The sequence below is a fragment of the Osmia lignaria genome, chromosome 14 (assembly GCF_051020975.1).
Source record: "Osmia lignaria lignaria isolate PbOS001 chromosome 14, iyOsmLign1, whole genome shotgun sequence".
Taxonomy (NCBI): domain Eukaryota; kingdom Metazoa; phylum Arthropoda; class Insecta; order Hymenoptera; family Megachilidae; genus Osmia; species Osmia lignaria.
In genome coordinates this window covers 11,294,320-11,312,432 of record NC_135045.1, presented here as the reverse complement: position 1 = coordinate 11,312,432, position 18,113 = coordinate 11,294,320, and the positions used below count along the sequence as shown (strand labels likewise).

At 39.3% G+C, this 18,113-nt stretch overlaps 1 long non-coding RNA gene across 1 annotated transcript; it reads left to right on the top strand.

The window, feature by feature from the left end:
• The first annotated feature begins 16,606 nt into the window (after positions 1-16,606).
• Positions 16,607-17,446, top strand: LOC117609041 (uncharacterized). Its single transcript, XR_004582492.2, has 3 exons — positions 16,607-16,739; positions 16,804-16,931; positions 17,073-17,446. It is a non-coding gene; the product is annotated as an uncharacterized LOC117609041 (long non-coding RNA).
• Positions 17,447-18,113: the final 667 nt, after the last annotated feature.

Genomic DNA, 18,113 nt, shown 5'->3' with positions numbered 1-18,113 from the left:
AACGGGAAGCCAGGAACAGAGAGAACAACGGGAACGAAGTGACGCGAAACTCGAAGGGTAGAATCAGGCCGGGAGAGAATAAAGACGGAAAGAACATGGAGATAGCGTTGAACCGAGAAAGATATTCCATGCACAGTGGTTGCACGTGTTGTTGGTCGAAAATGCGTCCTTGTCGAGGACGAGGGCGAAGGAGAGTACACAATGCTCGGTTGACGATGGTAAAAGGCTAGGGGGGGTAGGTCGCAGTGTGGTCGGAGGTGGCGAACGCCATTTTTCTCGGCCCGTGCGTGCAGAAATATGCCTGCATCGTCGCAATTAGTTGCACCACCGGGGAAAGAAAAAGAAGAACGTCGAATGGGCGAACGGACGAGCAGGAAGCTGCTGTTAATCTTAGCGGCTCGTAATGGCGGGAAGTAACGCCTCTTGGCGGGAAAAGAGTGCGCTCGGTCGCATCGTAAAAAAAATTTCCACTGTATCAGAGAGGAGATAAATCGTGGACGGTCCCGTCCGGAGGGCGGTTAACGTTGTTTAAACGTGAATTACGATGGAGTAATTAGACGTTGAAGCGTCTTGATTGAATGCGGCCGTCGTTGATGCAATTTTTGTGCAGTTCTCTTTGGAGAAAAGAGCGGATGACGCGAAGCAAAGAAATATTTCGTAACTAAACGATGCACTGATATCCTGTACGTATAAAGTGAATGTACCATTTGTGGATATTTAAAGGTTTTTCGTATCGTTCGCTCATACACTATTGAACAACAAATGCTTTCTAACGATGTAAATTGTAATAAAAAGTCTTGAAACAAGAAGCGATTTATTAAGACAATGGCTGCATTATTGTTAGGAGAGATTTTGTAGATTATTACGGGAATTCCTTGCTTGGGAAAATCCCGATTAGACCGGCTGAACGCCAGTCGATGCTAATGTTCAACGATTTCGAAAATGGTCGCCAGAGCGCAAAGAAAATCTGGATCGGGACTCGATGAACTGAGCTCTAATCCCCGTTGTCACCTGAACAAACACCGTCCATTCGTGGCTGTCTTGTCAAAGAAGACTAATGATTCGATGGTATTTCACCGGGCTTTGCGTAAAACTAGTTCGGGGAAATTTGAAAGAAACTCGAGATACGAAACGCTCGAGTAACTACGGACTTTGAGAATTCTTTGCTCGACGTTGATCAATCTTCCGAGTATTCTATTGCCATGGAATTAAATCGAATTCTACGATACAATGATAATACACCGTGGATTGTAATTCGTGGTACAAGAATTATCTTACTTAATTATTTTATTTAAAATATTTATTCTAATATCGATGCTGAAGACACTGCTTTGAGAAAAATTCCTTCTTTGGATAAATTGTTGAACAAAATTTTTGTCTTCCTTATTCATTATCGTTGATGCCTGGACCATAAAATATTTGACATAGAATCTTCTTACAGATTCAGACTTCTTACTGATATAGTGTCGTGACACTGACAAAGACAATCACATTGATTTTTAGATAGGTTCTTTTTTTCAAAGAATAATTTTTCAATGAAATTTTATTATTCTCAAGTTTCGTCTTATTTCGAGCCACAGGATCTGGCTGACCTCACTCGTATCGCAAACTATTGGCCACGTATACAAAGTTGTTCGATTACAAACGATTGGAAGCATCGAGCTGCAACAGCACGGTTTTAGAATGCAAATTTTCAAGTAACGGTGTGTAGCTATGGTCGAGTACGTAAGCTCGCAGAATTATCCAACGTAGGAAGAGTCCAGGCCTGTGAAGGTGGTGGCGGACGTAGTGTGTGGCTATCGATCACTGGTCCACCCCTGTGGGCGATGGTCTCCTCCTAGCGAATTCTCTCTTCGTCTGACCAAGCATCTCCCTTTTCTCTCTTACTTTCGATCTCCTCTTCCCTCGACGGGAAGCTCCTCTTATCCTCATCCCCTCGAGTTACACCGAATTTACCTAACGTAGGCGCGGTAGGTAGCCCCTCTTCCTCTTGTTCCTCTATCCATCTCGCTTCCTCCATCCATCCGTCTCATCTCTTCCGTTCTCTTGCCCTCTCTGTGTGTTGGCTGCTTCACTCCCCTGGTGCCAACGTCTCCATAGCCCTGGACCCTTTGAGAGCTCTCCTCGAGGAGGCCTAGAGAGGCTGGTGCGAGAGAGATGCCTCGAACGAGGGAGTAAAGAGAAAAGACGAAGGCGGGTGAGGCGAGGTGAAAAGGGTAGAGTGCGAGAGAGAGAGAGGGACGTAGCTTGTTATGGACGTGATGGACCCTCCGTTCGTCGTACATCTGGGCAAGTAGAGCGGGCAGAAAGGGGAAAGAGAAGCTTTTAGAGCTTGGAATATTCACGAGGCCGTGGCTTGGACAAGCGAAACACATCCCTCGATATCAGCTTCTTTCGACGTCACGCCCTGAAATCAAATCGGCCGAACCGAACACCCCGCGATAAGTTGATTCTTCGTGTCCTCGAGTGTTTTTCTTCCATAGAGCTCTAGAAATATTATTTTCTTAAATTTATTGTGAATAAAACTAGGCGATTCGTTTGAAATTTTTGGAATTTGTGCTAGACTCAAAGGGGACGTTCGATAATTGCCAGGTCATCTTAAAGCAAGTGTATAGTTGAACCGCGTTTAGGCGAATGTTTGAACTTCGGGGAGGGTGGTGTGCAGAACTTGCGCGTTCTCGGACGCCTTTTGATTTCGTATTCAGGGTACGTTGTCCTCCGCGGCGCTGAGCATTGCCTACCAGCAGGAATACAAGGTCCTGGAAGGACTTCCTCGGCAATCAGCGATGGTCCGTAGCCGGTGTTTGTCTTCGCGCGTGATTGGCGCCTTGCTTTGCCGCTTCTGTTTGGTCCAACGTCAAGGTGCCTCGGCATCCTCGACTGCTCGAATGTTTATTGACATTTAACTTCGGTAACGAGCGTACGCAGAGTTAACATCGTTACGGAATTATCACGGAAAATGTGTTCTCTTCGTCGAAGACGTGTGCTCCTATCAAGAAACTAATATTTTATTAACCTTCTACTAGGAGGACAAATTAATTTGATATTTCTAAATTTTCAAGAAATTTTTGAATTATTCCCTTTCGCGATGCTATTAGAATTAGTTTCAGTTTCATTTTTCATTATTTCATAGAATTTAACCATATTATTAAGAATTCTTTTACTTATCTAATTAGAAATACTCGTGTTAATTTTTTGGAGCTATAGATAACAGAAATGAGCCATTTAATGCAAAGGTAAAATACAGTAGTATCAAAGAACGTTACATCTTTTGCATGTAAATCACTAGAAATCCCTTAAAATAATAATGCCATTTCCTCGAAAACTAAGGTATATAATTATTTTATAGAATGTTCTACGAATTTACACCATTTTTGCACATAGACGGTTTTACTTACATATTTTGCTATCCGTGAAGCAAAAAGCAGAATGATGCTCCAGCTTTCGAGATACGGTGTTAAACTAAATAGGTGAAAAATTGACTAACACTACTTTTGCATTAAACGGCTCAAATAATGAAATATTTGAAAAAAGGAAGGAATATCTAATGGTTGTTTATTACATAAACGAACTACCTCGCCTTGAAATTGAATACTTATCTTCTGTAACCTAACCCAGTAATGTGCAATAATTCTCAAATATTAAGGTCTCTCCTTCAACATCCTTTTCCCTAGGGAAGGGCAGCGTGCCCGGCATTGTACACGTGTCAGCATAGGTCAGAAACAGTACAGCGTGCTAATAAAAACGCGCAAATCATAAGAACCTTAACAAAATTCCGTTGGTCCATGTGTTACAGAATTTATGGATTCCCTTCGGTAGGTCCAGGCGCAATTCACGAACGCGTGAGAATTTTCCTCTCTGTACACCATCGGCGCATGTGCGTACGCCTTTAGCTATGTACACGCGTATGTACGTGTGTGTGTGTGTGTAGGTTGATGCGTGCGCGCGTGTGATATGAGGTCCTGTAGGAATTCACTGGCGGGCGTAAATTCTCGCTGCCCCTTCGCCATCTAGTCGTTGGCTCCCCTTGGTCGGACTCTAAAGTCCACCCCCTTAGCTGGTCGCCAGCCACCCCATATCTCTCGCTCTTTTTCCTTCGTCGAGCTCCCTGTCTCGCGTGGACGTGCCGTTTTCTCTGACCATCGTCGCTGCCGCCTCCAGCGACAACATTCTGCAGCCGGACGAGGGTGGCCACCCCTTGCGGGAGAACGGGCCGAGGACAGTGACGCTCAAGCTCGAGTAACCGATCCTCTGTCGCGATAAGGAAAGTTTCTTTTTTTATCACGCTCTTTTTTTTTTCTCAACCCCCTCGCACGACATTACTTCGGCCTTATTGCGCTTAATCACTGGACGCGCGGGGGACGATGAAAAGTGCACGCTTGCCGCGAACGAAGAAGGTGCCGAGGGACCGGTTCGATGGGCATTCGACGTGGGTGGATTATTCTTTGCCGTTCTTCGCCCGATTAATCTGTCCTTTGATTAGTTTCTTATCAAATCTTGCGTCGTCGAGGCTGTATTTGCGTCTTTAATCGAGAGGATGGTGAGAAATGTAGCTTGAAGTGAAAGGGTTGTGGTGAACGTAGAGGATTTATCGTAGCTTGAATCACGGTTTGGATTGGAGAAGTCGAGATTCTATCGGTTAACCCTCGTGCGAACGATCTGAATACTCATTTCTATATTTTGAAATAAAAATTTATGTAATAAATTCTTAATTTCTAAGCTTCAATAATGATATCTCTTATAATAAATTTCTGTATGCAATTCGCAATAAAGTATGAAAGACATCTCGATTCGAAGGTACGATTATCCGAATAACAGTCACTCCCACGTTCCGTTTCGCTTGATCGCTAGCAGCTATCAGTTCGAAAGATTCTCTAAATTACAATCTTAATGCAAATAAACCGAGAATATAATGGTGCCACCTTATCAGTGCTTACAGATTCTACGCACGTAAGCACGGAGAACATCCTGAGCTCGGTAAGTGGCGTATGGAGATATCCAAAGGGGGTTGGATAGCTAGAATGGTTCGCGAGGGTGCCGGCGAAGGGTGGTAGCGTGCCAGAGAGAAGGGTGAAGCAGGTGGATGGATACAGAGGACGGAAGACGACACGGTGAAGGAGAGAGAGAGAGGGGGATGATCAGAGTCAGGGAAGATAAAAGCAAAGAGTGAGAGTGAAGGTAAGAGCAGCGAAAGGGAGGGAGAAAGAGGGGGAATTAGATAGGGTCGAGAAACGTGGACCTGGAAGATGGTTCTACGGACCATCCTTTCTTCACTTCCTGTTTTCACTCGACTCTTTTCTATCCTTGATACCCTTTCTCTCAGCCTGCATTCAAAATACGTCGATACTACTTACGAGGGATATTTCTTGTCGCGACGTTCTTCAAGTTATTTATAAGATCAAAATATCGGTTGCGAGGGAAGATTGAAACTCTTTACACCCTTTATTTATGGTGATTTTTAAAACGCCAAGTATACATATTATAAATTACAAAATTACATAATTTTTATATCAATCGAATAACGATCCTTAAAAATAAAATATAGGAATGGTTTACATTCTAATATTACTTTCGTAGATTTGCCAAATTTTGAAGAATATTTTAATTATAATCAAGTACAGGGTCGTAAATGATTCATCCATCGGATTAAGACCTTTCTTTCGGTGAATAAATGGTGAAAATGATATCCGAACCGCGGAATCGTTGATCTTCCGGCAATTATCAGCAGGAGAATTCGAGCGGAGAAGAACGGCCAGTCGTTCGAAGGACGCCTCCGCTCGCGAGTTAATTCCACGCTTGAGCGACAGCCGGCTAATTTTTGCTTGGGGCCAATTCTGGCCGTGTCCTTGGGCTCGCTCTTGCCGGTTTAATAATGCAACACGCCACTGTGTCAGTGTGCCAATCCTTCCAGCAGCAACCGTGACAACTGACAAGTCGCTATAGCACGTCCTTTCCACTTGGAACTTTTATTGGGGATGCTGGACGATATTTCGTTGGACGTTGCTCATTTTCGTCGGTGAAATGAGCTCTCTCGGACGAGATTTTGAGGGCGGGATCTTTTTAAAAGTACCCCGGCCACGTGAATTATTCGTGGGTCGACCGTAGGATATTTCGTTCTCTTGTTTTACTGTGCGAGTCCATTAGGGAACAGATTTTTTATTCAACGCAAGTTTGAGATTTAGTTAATTGAACTGCAATTTAGATTTGTGTGAAATATACATGGTAGAGCATCTGGATAACTTGTACATTTTTTACGGAACTTAATTAAAACATTTAAAATTAATTTTACTTGATTTTGAGGAAGATTTTACTGAAACGTAGAATTTTTGTAGGTAGAGAAGATACGAGGGTCAATAATGGTTCTTTCTTTATATACATATACTGAATAAAAAATTCAATGGTTTGTAAAATATCTCAAGAACTATTGATTTTTTAACACAATACTTTAATGTTTTGAGAACCATGAATTTTGTAATTAAATATTTTTTACCAATAATCTGATTATTATTCTGCTAAGTACTTAAATCTCAAAATCATGTTTATGATAAAAAATGAATTAATAGGATGAAATTTGATCATCTTGCATTTAATACCTCAGATCCTGGCATTGATAGTCTAGAGATAATTATCGTATATAATAGTTATTTCTTTTTTGTTGCAATTCAGCCTTCATGGGTATAAATTACAGATGATTGAACTTTCAAGTTGAATCATTGATTAGTCGATTTTGGTTCCTGCTTTTTTGTAAAATTAGGCATGGTTCTGTATCGCCAATATTACAATGGTGTCTGTAACAGTCTTGCAACTATGTACCTAAATTATTCACATGGTTTTCAAGTAAAGTTTTTTACAATATCTGATGAAGAAGTTTGTTAAAAGACATTGCAATAATATTTTTGAAACATTTATTTGGTTGTTGGATAGTTAGATTGTAATTGGAAGATGGTCTTTGTTTCGACGTGACATTTTTGATCGAGGTAAGACTGGGAAGCAGAGATTGCAAAGAAATGGAATTTATAATTAGAATCCAAGAAATGAACAAGAAACATCCAATAAATATTTCAATATCCACTTTTATTTTATAAAAATACATAGTTTTAATTTCAGTATTTGTAGAGTAAGGAAATTTTACAATTTTCATTACAAAATAAGAAAAAAAACTTTACTCATTTAAACTCTAAAAAATTGCATTTATGTCGTAATTAATGCATCTCTTCTTTAACATCTTTTGCCGCTACAATCTGAATTTATTTATCTCACTATCAAGGTCCCTAGTAAAGTAGACTTAAGTCTCCGTTGTTTGACCAAGACAAAGGAAACGTTCATTAAGAAAACGCCATTAGGAATGAACTTCTTTGTCTTCTTCTTCCTCTCTCTCTCTTCTATCTGTTCTTCACTCTCGTCCAACTAATCTGCCAAGTGAAAATGAAAGTGTCTTCGTATTAGGCAAATGTAGTTCCACCTTGATGACTACATCCTCGCACTTCCTCCACTTGTTGTTTATAGACCATTGTACATGTTTAATTATTCTCAAATAATTTTAGAAGTGTTTTAATATCCACGATTGTTATTAAATATTTAATATAAGGTAACATTGCTGTTTATACACCATTGTACATTTTTAATGGTTTTTCAATATTTTTACAAGTTTTTTAACATCCATAAGTATTATTTAATATTTCTATCCATGATAAGTACAAACGAAGGTATCATAGAGTAACAGTTGTTGACCTCTATACAATGATTCACAATAAAATATAATTGTATTTGGAACAAAAAGTATTTGGGCTATTTAAATATACGTAATTATGTATACGTACATATAATATTCCCTACTTTTTATAGAGTTTAACAACTGTTTATGTTACCCTATAGAATAAATATAAAATTTTACAAAATTGTTTATTTTTGATGACGAAAAGTGATGCATAAAGGTTCATCATCAGCACAAGGAAGAAAAAGTAACACGAAACACCTTTAGTCTTCTTCTGGATATCCACGAAGCCAGTATCTTTATCGTACTCCTCAAATATATATTTACATGGTTGCAATAAACTTGAACAAACTGCTGGACGCTCGTTACCCAGTTTACAACGTCGATTATCGACAGCTTTAATGGTTCGAGCTGAGAAATATTCTGTTTCTGGTCTGCGAGCGAACGGGTAAGAAAGATAAAGAAAAAGAAGGAGGAGGAAAGAGAAGATGAAGAAGGTGAAAGAAGACGGATAAAGAGATATCAACGCGGATTTTCTCGGTATCCCGCTAGCAGCGGGAAGTGCTCGTACCTCGATCCGGCCCGTCTCAAGGATGGAAGGATCCTCTGCAGATATTCACCTTCGAATCCTGAAGAAACGAGAGAAGCACCGAGAACCGAACTCGATCGCCATAATTTACGACGTCGACGTACCGGGAGAACCTTATCGCGCGATTCTGATCAGCGGCAAGAGAGACTTCGACCCCGCGATACAAAAAACCGTTCGGGATCTCGTCGAGGTCGTTACTCGAACTCGCCGAGTAATGAGGGACTATCGAAACCGAAGGCAAAGACGCGAGATTCGAGCTTTGCACGTGTTCCCTGGCCCTGATCACTCATTAGTTAACAGCGTGATCGAGAAACGTACCCTGGGGAACCATCGGGCATTAAACTGGAACGATGCTGCATCTTTTTTCTTATGAAGGTTTATTGATAATATTTCTTGTAATAGGATCTATAAAATAATCGTTATTTCTGAGGGAGTGTAGAATCGAACTATAAATTAAATTTATTATTTCAATTATTTATTGGATAAAGCTTGTGAAAAAATATGGCACTTTTAGAGCCTTTTTTATTATATTTGGATTTTTGTTAATTTTATTCGTAGATAACAAAGATTATTTGTTGAATTATTTTAATATTGGTAAATTTGGAAATGTCAGGACTGAATTAAAATTTCTGAGGCCTCGGGGCTATTAAACTTTAGACGGTCTCATTGCTTCATAAACTTATTTCTTGTACTAGGATCTATAAAATGATCATTAATTTACGGGGGAATAGAGAGTTGAATTATAAATTAAATTTATTATTTCAATCATTTATTGGATAGTGCCTTTAAAACTTTTTTTTATTATACTTGAATTTTTGTTAATTTTAGTTGTCGATAACTGAGATTATTTTTTGAATTATTTTAATATTGGTAAATTTGGAAATGTCAGGACTGAATTAAGATTTCTAGGGCCTCCAGGCTATTATAACTCGGGAGATCCCATTACTTGATAAACTTGGTTCAAAAACTGAAATTTATTCTAAATGGAGTGAAATAATATTTAGATTATCATCTAATATTTGTTATCATCATAAATGGAAGGCTTGTAACTAGGCCTCTTGCATAGTAGATTCGGAGCTATAGCTCCTCATAGACCTACCCTTAATCCGACACTGAGAAAAGTTCGAATATCATTGTTTCCATTTTAAATTAATTTATTGAAAAATTTAGTCTGCTCGTTCGTTCACTACAGTTCGCTACATCAAACGATGAAAAATGAGATGAAAAATTGATTCTACAACTCAACTTCGTCTCTGCTAAACGGAGAACGTTCAGAGATCGAAGCATAAACTGCGATATCAGTGAAACTTCTCCCTCGTCGCTTTTATAACCGATCAAACGTCAATCCGCTTGTTCTTCGCGTATCACGGAAATCGTTTGAGCAGCTCGATTTCCATGGAAAGCGGAAGTTTCAAGCTTGTTTGTTGCGCGAGGCAGAAATTTAGAGATCATTCGTTAACGCTCAGCCTGGCGTTCTCCCCTCGTTTTCAATGATCGATCATCCGTCCTGTTCGCAAAGAGGGAAAAAATCGAGGACAGGTGAGACTTTCCTCTGCTTTAGTTTCGCTCGTCTACCTGGCTGTTATTCCTTCGCCGAGCAAGTGTGCTGGCAGTTTTTCGAGAAACTATTTGGCGAAACGCAGCGTGTCGATGTTCCCAGCAGGAGACTGTCGGAACTCTACGAGTAACGCAAGAAGCGGACACGCCTCTTTCCCTCTTTAACAGATCTCGCTTGCAGATATCCCCGACCTGGTTAAATTCATTTTCAGGGACCTCGTGTAATTAACGTCTTCTTCCATTTGTCTTCCACCGTGGTCGTTAGGGTAGCTGGAAAAACACATTTCTACTCGGCTGCGATTCCTTTTCTTCCACTGTCCTCTCTTACGTTCCATTGTTACAGTATCAATCTTCAATTGTTAATGATTTCGTTCAAAAATATTTGCGGACTCTCAACTTTCTGTTTCATTACATTAGCCTTTCTGGAAGAATACATTTTCATTTTTTTAATTAGCTGTCATCCCTTGCATTCCATTTCTAGAGTAATGATATATTTCTGCTGGAGCTGCTATTGTAAGAGTATGACAATTTTTATAGAACCTTATTTTTCTATTTTATTTTATTTGATTACTAGAAAAAAATTTTTGTTTAGCCTTGAATTACAAATTTCAAAATCAATCTCCAATTAACTAATGATAATGCATTCTGAGGGGTTGAAAACAAAGAAAATTTCAAATTCAAGAAATTTCCAAATTTGGAGTTTCGAAGCAATTGTTTTATAACAACTCCTCCTTCGTGTTTCGAAATTACAAAACAACGAGTTGGTATCGTTTTTCAAATTAATTATAGTCTCAATGAAAGCGAGCGAGAAACGAAGCTTTGTGTCTTTTGTTATTTATCGACTGGCTACATGTCATCCGGCAGCAAGGTGTAATTAACGTGCCAGACTAATTCGGCTCCATTGTCGGAACGGACCAGCCTCGGCCAAAGATAGATAATTTCCGTGTTTTGTTGTGCCCTTTTTTTTTTCTCAACCGTCCACCGGCCCACGGGGGTGGAGCAACGTGGACTGACGTTGACTGACGTTCAACAGACGTTTCCCATTATTTTGAATAGTAGAAAATCGACGAATCTTCGTATAGCAACGCGTCGCTAGTGAATACGGCACCGTGTTCCACGAAACATTTCGAATCCGTGAAATGCAAGACTTTCGTCGTGTGTACACTAATATTTTCTCGGAAATCCGTGAGAAGATTGAAATGGCATGGAGAGACGAATTCTACGTGTCGGTCAGCGTTTGAACGCACGTCATGCCCGAAACTCGAGGAATGCTAATTTCCTCTGGCCATATTTCGTTTTCACTTGGACCAATCATGCATTCCGTTAAGGAGACTCTCCAATGAATAATACACGCGAACGAACAATTTCCTGCAATCATGACAGTGGAAGAAAAAGTAAAGACAATTATAGGGTGAATGCACTAAAAATTACTAAAATAAAATACATCATTATTGACAAAAGAAATATTAATTCTAGAAGGGAGGGGGCTCACCAATATATTATTATAAAAAATATTAAAAATACATTATCCCCTTTATCCCAAAACTTTCCAAAGGTTATTTACTTTCACCTATGTCGGACGGCGGACCATGGAGAGAGTCCAACTCCGCTATTCAAGGGGTAGGGGAGAAAGCGTTAGAATTGTTACATACTATCCTCGGTTTTTCTAGAATTAAAAATCATAAAAATTCTGTCGATAGAATATATTTATACAAAAATAAACCTCCTACCCCATAATACATCCTCACTTTATCAAACATGACATAAAACAGTAATAAACTGTTGTTTATGTACCGAATATGGAAATAAGCTGTTCGATAAGTATCTCAACATTATAAATTTTCTCGGATAAAGCATTTACAAAACGCTGGAAATATTATCAGTAGCATCGCATTCGTTGTTTCAAGATCTCATACGTGAAGATTCTCCTTCTCGACGACACTCGGATCGCTTTCAAAGAGGATCAAGGCTACCATTTATTTTTCAGAAGTGTTTCTAACAGTTCGCAATCTTTACAGCGAATCTACGGGACACACTTGTCGAGGGAGAAACGCTAGAATTGGTTCGTTTCTTTTTCACCCCTTCAGCCACGGTTTCTTTCTTTCTTTCTTTCTTTCTTTTTTTTTTTTCTTTCTTTCCACGAAATAAACTCGAAGCCACGCTTCCGTTGATGGTGAAGCAAGAGGATTCTAGGCAGTACATATATTTCTTCTATTGTCTAGCCCGGGAGTTTCCTATTGTTTCTAGAAATTTATCGCTTCACGGGAAGTTTGGCCACGCAGAAGCGGGTGCTTTCATCTTGAGCCAAACGACGGCCAGAGAGACGGAGATGGCGCGTGTATTCGTTAAGCAAAAGAGTGGGAAGGGATATCGATTCAAAGCGATGGCGATAATTAGTACTTCTACAAAATTATTTATGCCTGAAATAAATCAGGGGAAAGCTTAATTGCTTCCCTCTTTGCGCGCCGTTAAAACGCCGCGCGTGCGATCTCTGAGCTGTTCACCTTTTTTATTTTCATCTTTTTTCTTTTGCGGCTCTTTTTTGGAATGTCAGTGAGATTTGTGTTGAGAATTTATTGATTGTTGATTCCAAACTATTGAGCCTTTTGAAAAGAGGTTTTTGATTGTTCCTTTCTAGGATATTGTAAAATTATTATAATCCAATTGAAATTTTTGTATTACTGAGAATTTTAATATAAAATAATTAAATTATTTTAAACGTGGTAGTTTTATTACTTGTTCGAGTCTATAGAAAGAAGGGCGAAGTGGTTGATATTTCAAATACTATAAAATTTAGGTTACTGAAAATTATAATTTGAAATAATTGATAAACAAATGGATAGTTACATTTAACATTTCTCAATTCGAAGGTGTATTATACTGCAGGGAGAATTAATCATACAAGTTGAGTTGAAAGCTCATAAAAGAACCCATTAGAAGCCATCTGAAGATGAGAAAAAACATAATCAGTTACTAAAGACACTCGTCAGCTCACTTATTCGAATCTTTACTCGAATAAAAAATATTCGTTCTCAGTGATAGCTTTTTAATAACTGGCCTGTGTTTCGTGCAATCAATCATCCCTTACGAATCTTCCAAATAACACAATAAATTAACACAAACTACAATTTCCAATTGTTAAGGAAAAAAGTGTATTCGAAAGACATTTAGATAGCTGTGTAATTTTGTAATTTTTTAAATAACATTTAATATTAACAATTTTATTGGTCACTCTGTATTTACAAAGGTTCATTACATGATACAAGATAATTACAGATAATTATCTCACTGATTTTAATCACAAAATAATTGTTGCCACATTTTTAAATTATTGTAATTGCCCTATAGTCCACCACCAAATTAAAGAAGGGGGTGGAACAGTGAATTTAGGATATAAAGGAACGATTTTATTCCAAAAACTGTACGGAAGATCAGGGTTTCGTGGCACAGTTGGTTCTAGCAGTGACGATGGAGAATTTCAAAAGCGTTCACTGTTGAGGGAGGAGCGGGGCGAGGAAAGATGTGGATAAGGAGCCATGGAAGCTTAGAACGGCTGCGAGAGGAGGGGTGAAGGCTTTGGCAACAGGTTTCACCCCCGTGGAAAAGCCGCCATCTTTCGTTCGTACGTGCTTTTCGAAAAACGTTCGTTCGCTTTTCCAGCGACCGAGAGAAATGGTCTTGTTCGTCTTCTTTTTTCTCTCTTTTCTTCTCCCGGTCCTCTCTGGCTCGTTTTCTCCTTTGTTTCTTTCTTTGTCTCTGTCTGCGAGACGGTGGATGAACGAGAGAAGACTCGTTTCGGTGTTTTGCGGGAAACCGGTTTCTTTCCTACGTTAAATTACAAGACGTCTCCTCAAGTTTTCTTCCACCCTGGCTCGTTATTTCTTCGTCTCTCGAAGTTTATTGAAGGCAAACGTTTTATTTACATTGTAGCCCGGCTTACGTTTGAGATCGAAAGTCTGCCGATGGGGGTGCTTAAACGTCGAGCAACATTTTAATATCGTAACTTTCGAAGAAACGCAAAGTGTCTCTTTACTTCTCACCCCGTTCGACTCGATCGCTTCTCCTCTCCGCTTCATTCGCGCGCTTTTTTACTCGCTTCTTGCGGGATAACACGCCGTGGCCACTGCAGGATTTCACGGGACACCACGATGGAGGAATGTGACGCTTCCAGGGGGAAAAAGGTGCGTTCAAATCGTTTGGCAACGATTTAGTATACGTTACTTGGAAAATAAATTCCCTCTCATAAGGAAGATATTGAAAATATTACTATGGTGAAAAAGATACAGAGTAAGAGAAGCAATATTATTTATTAATAATATTTCTTTTTACTCAGTTTCTAACAAATGTTGTAGAAATTGAAATTCATAAATTAAAATAATTCCCAGCAGTGAGTGACTTATATTATGGAACACCTTGTATATTAACTCAAATGGGCTAAAAAATGAAGGAAAGCGTGAATTGGTTTCACAGACAAAGATCTATTAATAGAAGAATAGATAACACACTGTTTTGCCGTTTGAGACGAGCGTCGATCGCGAGGACCACCCGTCCGGTTCTTTTTTTGCAGCCAGCAGGGTGGCGACACAGGACGCACCCCTTTGAACGAATTTTTGGAAAAACCAGTTGGAAGGACGAAACCTCGCGAAAGGTGGTAGCAAGAGTAAAGAAGAAAAAAGAAAAAAAGAAAGAATAGTGAATCGATGCCGACGTCATGGAAGCCTCTGTTACAAGGTCGTAACTCAGCCACTTTAGAGTTTCTCGGTTCGTGGCACGCCATTAGGCATCCTCTTCAGAAAAATAAATCTTCCCTTCTTGGAATTCCACGTAGACGTCGAAAACCTAGTCGTAGGGCCTAGTACGTAGTCGACACCCCCGCGTCGAGGAAAATGGACTCGTCCAGTAGGGGTGGCCACCATGAACCATCCCCTCCTTTCCTCTTTGCTCCCCTTCTTCTTCGAAGCGATCGTTTTTGCTCCGATTCTGGAGAAACATCATCCATTCTCAATTTTGTTCAGTCAAAAATACTGGACACGTATTTCCTTTTTATCGTCAGTACTTTAGAATACTTAAAAAATGTTTAAATAATTTATTTCTAGAAAATGTGAATTAATTAGATATTAATGATGCAATTGTGAAAGGGTTAATTGAATAGAACTCGGAATCTAATTTTCACCACTAAACGAAAAAATCCTTCATAAATAAAACAAAATTTTCCAAATATCTAATACTCCATCGGAAGCCGATAAGACAGAAAATAAGCTTCGTCTTTCGTTCAGAGGAAGACAGAAAGAATGGAGAAGAAAGGGAAAGAAAACAATTGGAATCCGGCTGCGTAGCTGTCATCAAAGAGCATCCCGTCACGATTGCGAGTCACGAAGAGAAGACTGAACGAATGCACGTTAAAAGAGCCGGAAGAGATGAGCGAGCGATAGGAGAAGGAAGAAAGCACCGGTAATCGTGGTCCTCCAGCGAACCGTTTCGCGAGAAGAATCCGAGTGGACGTCTCAACAAAAGGTAGAAGCACTTTTCGATCTCCGCTGTGTACTGGGAAATTCGAAAAATAGCTCCTTCTCCTTCCACCTCCCCGTCGTCCTTCTCCTCCGCCGCGTCGTTTCACCTTCGACAGGATCACGAAGCGAATTTTCGAGCGGCTACGCGAACTTTCGTGCCGGTGAATGGACGTGGAACGCATACAATCGACGCATTGTGGCGTTCGTTTAGGAGAACGGCGAGCACGATGCACCTACAGGAATAATATTTACTTCCGGTCGCCAGGCATCCGGCCTTCTCTCGAAACGTTCCTCCCGATGGTAACACGAGACTCGAGCGATTTTTCCATCGTTCTTTCGCGACGGGGTGTTGCGAAGAGGAGGCGGCGGCGTACGAAGAAAGGGGAAAAGAAATTGCCGCTTTTTTATTTCCCCCATTCAGTCGGCGACAACGTGGATTCGGAAATTATACGTTCGTCGTTTAATCGAATTCGAGGAATGGCGGGTTAGCAACGCGCGCCGCAAATTATGCGACGATGAGTTTGCTTTTTCTTCCGCAGGGGTCGAACCCTTTTCCTTCGCCCTGCGGTATGCCTACGGGGCGCAACTGTTGCGTTTCCTTTTACCAAATTGATCGAGAAAAATTCGTCGACTTGGATTTCGGGGAAGGTTTGTAATTTAATCGCGCTGCGGAGACTTGAATGCTGGTTCAAGGAATGAATGACTGCGACTTTGGAGTTGCATTCTCGGGTGCTGGCAATTTGGGCGTAATTTTATATTCTATTGATCCCTTTGACTGTGCTGGGTGGGCCAAGTAGTGTTGCAAACTATTTTCTCCAAAACCACAGCAGATATTTTTTGAATTAAATGAGATAAAGGGGTTGATCATTTAGACACCTGTTATGAATAATATTGTAAATTTGTTACGGTATTTTGCAACTATAACACAAATATAGGTATTAGGAAAGAAATAATTATTTCTTCTGTCTAGAAATCATGCTTTTATTACAATTAGAATTATACTTAATTGGCTTTACATTTCCTGACTACTAAGGAAACAGAAGAGGCCCTTCTTATTTTTTTCTTTTAAATTTGAATTAAAAATTTATAATTTTATTTATTGAAAATAAAAAATAAAGATCAAATACATTTCTATAGCCTGAATGCTCGATCATAATCAATATCAATCACCAAATCAAACATTATCATTAAATATAAATCAATTTTCTGCAAACATTTGTTTCGCAGAAACAGAGAAAACGGTCTCGAAAGTAAAATCGACCTCGATTTCGCATCGCCGCGATAATTAGGCAACCTTGATCGGACAGGCCAATCAGAATTCGCGATGAGGAAGAAGGAAAGAAAAGGCGAATCATGGAAATACGAGAAAGTAAGAGATACACAATGTGTCCGGGGTCGAGTAATGCCCATTTACTGTTGTCTGTTGCAAAAAGCATTGATGATCCCTCGAGGCACAAAGAGCAGCAATGATAGAGAGCAAGCAACGGATAAATGCAAGCCAGTTGCAAAACGTTGCGGCCCATGAAGAGGCATTGCAGCCGCTCGCAAATTACTGCGCGAGGTAATCATAATACGATCGTAATGCAACGCGAATGACTTGATTTCGAGCGTGAGCCTGTCCGTTGCAAGATAAGTCACGGCCATTACGCGAAATTAGCGATTATCAGACGGTAATTCGTAATTATTGCTCGTCGTAAGATAGATTCGAGAGGACCGCGCGGGATAACGTTGAAGAATCGGGGAAGAAACGGCGAGCGGTGCTCCGCGCCGGGAATTTCAACGAGGAAACAAGCGAGAAGCGTGACGATCAAGCATTCGCCATGATAAATCGCAGATACGTATATACACTATCGGTCAAAAGTATGAGACCACTTATTTATATTGATAAATGAAATTCATTTATAAAAAGTGGCTGGAAATAATTGAATTTTCTTAGTGCTTAAACTTCGGATGGCGGACTATGAAGAGAGCCGTAATTTTTATTTTTTATTATTTCTAAATTTCACACTGTTCCTTTTAAAATTATTTTTCTAATATATGAAACCCTTTCGTTTAAAAATTAGACATTTAACTTTAATATGTTTTGTAAATTGGTTCAAGGGTTCGAGGGCTAATTACTTTTATTTAGTATCTTATAGAAAATCTTTCCTTCCCAAAAATTATTTCTATAAATAAAAATAGTGACCATATATTTGGTACCCACCTCGGTAAATTAAATATTATTTTATATAACTCATATGATAAAATTTAAATTTGAATAAGATGATTCTATACTTTTGGTAGGTAGTGTATGTATGCATCGCTGCGGTGTAATTTATCTGAAGACAAAGGGGTCGAAGGATCTCTTCGATGGTCTTATTGATATTGAAACTTCAATTGTTTCTAGTTGAAAGATATTGATACGAACGAGTTGCATGCATGTATTTTCGTTTTGAAAAAAATTCTTATGAAAGAATTGAATTGTTAGACGTTGTGTGTACAGAACAAAGTTAGTAAGAAATTAGTCATATCGTCAAACAGATATAGATAAGTTTCAATTTTCAATTTTAAATCCTACTGATAAGCTGGGTTATCACCTTCTCCCATTAAATATTAATTATTTTATAAACAATTTCCATTATTTTTTCGATTATCTTTTCTCTGATTCTTTATTAAAATTTCAAATAAATTTACAATGCAGTATACAAAAATATGTTCTGTAAATTATGTTCTTTGATTTCTCAAAGGCAGTTCAAAATTGGAT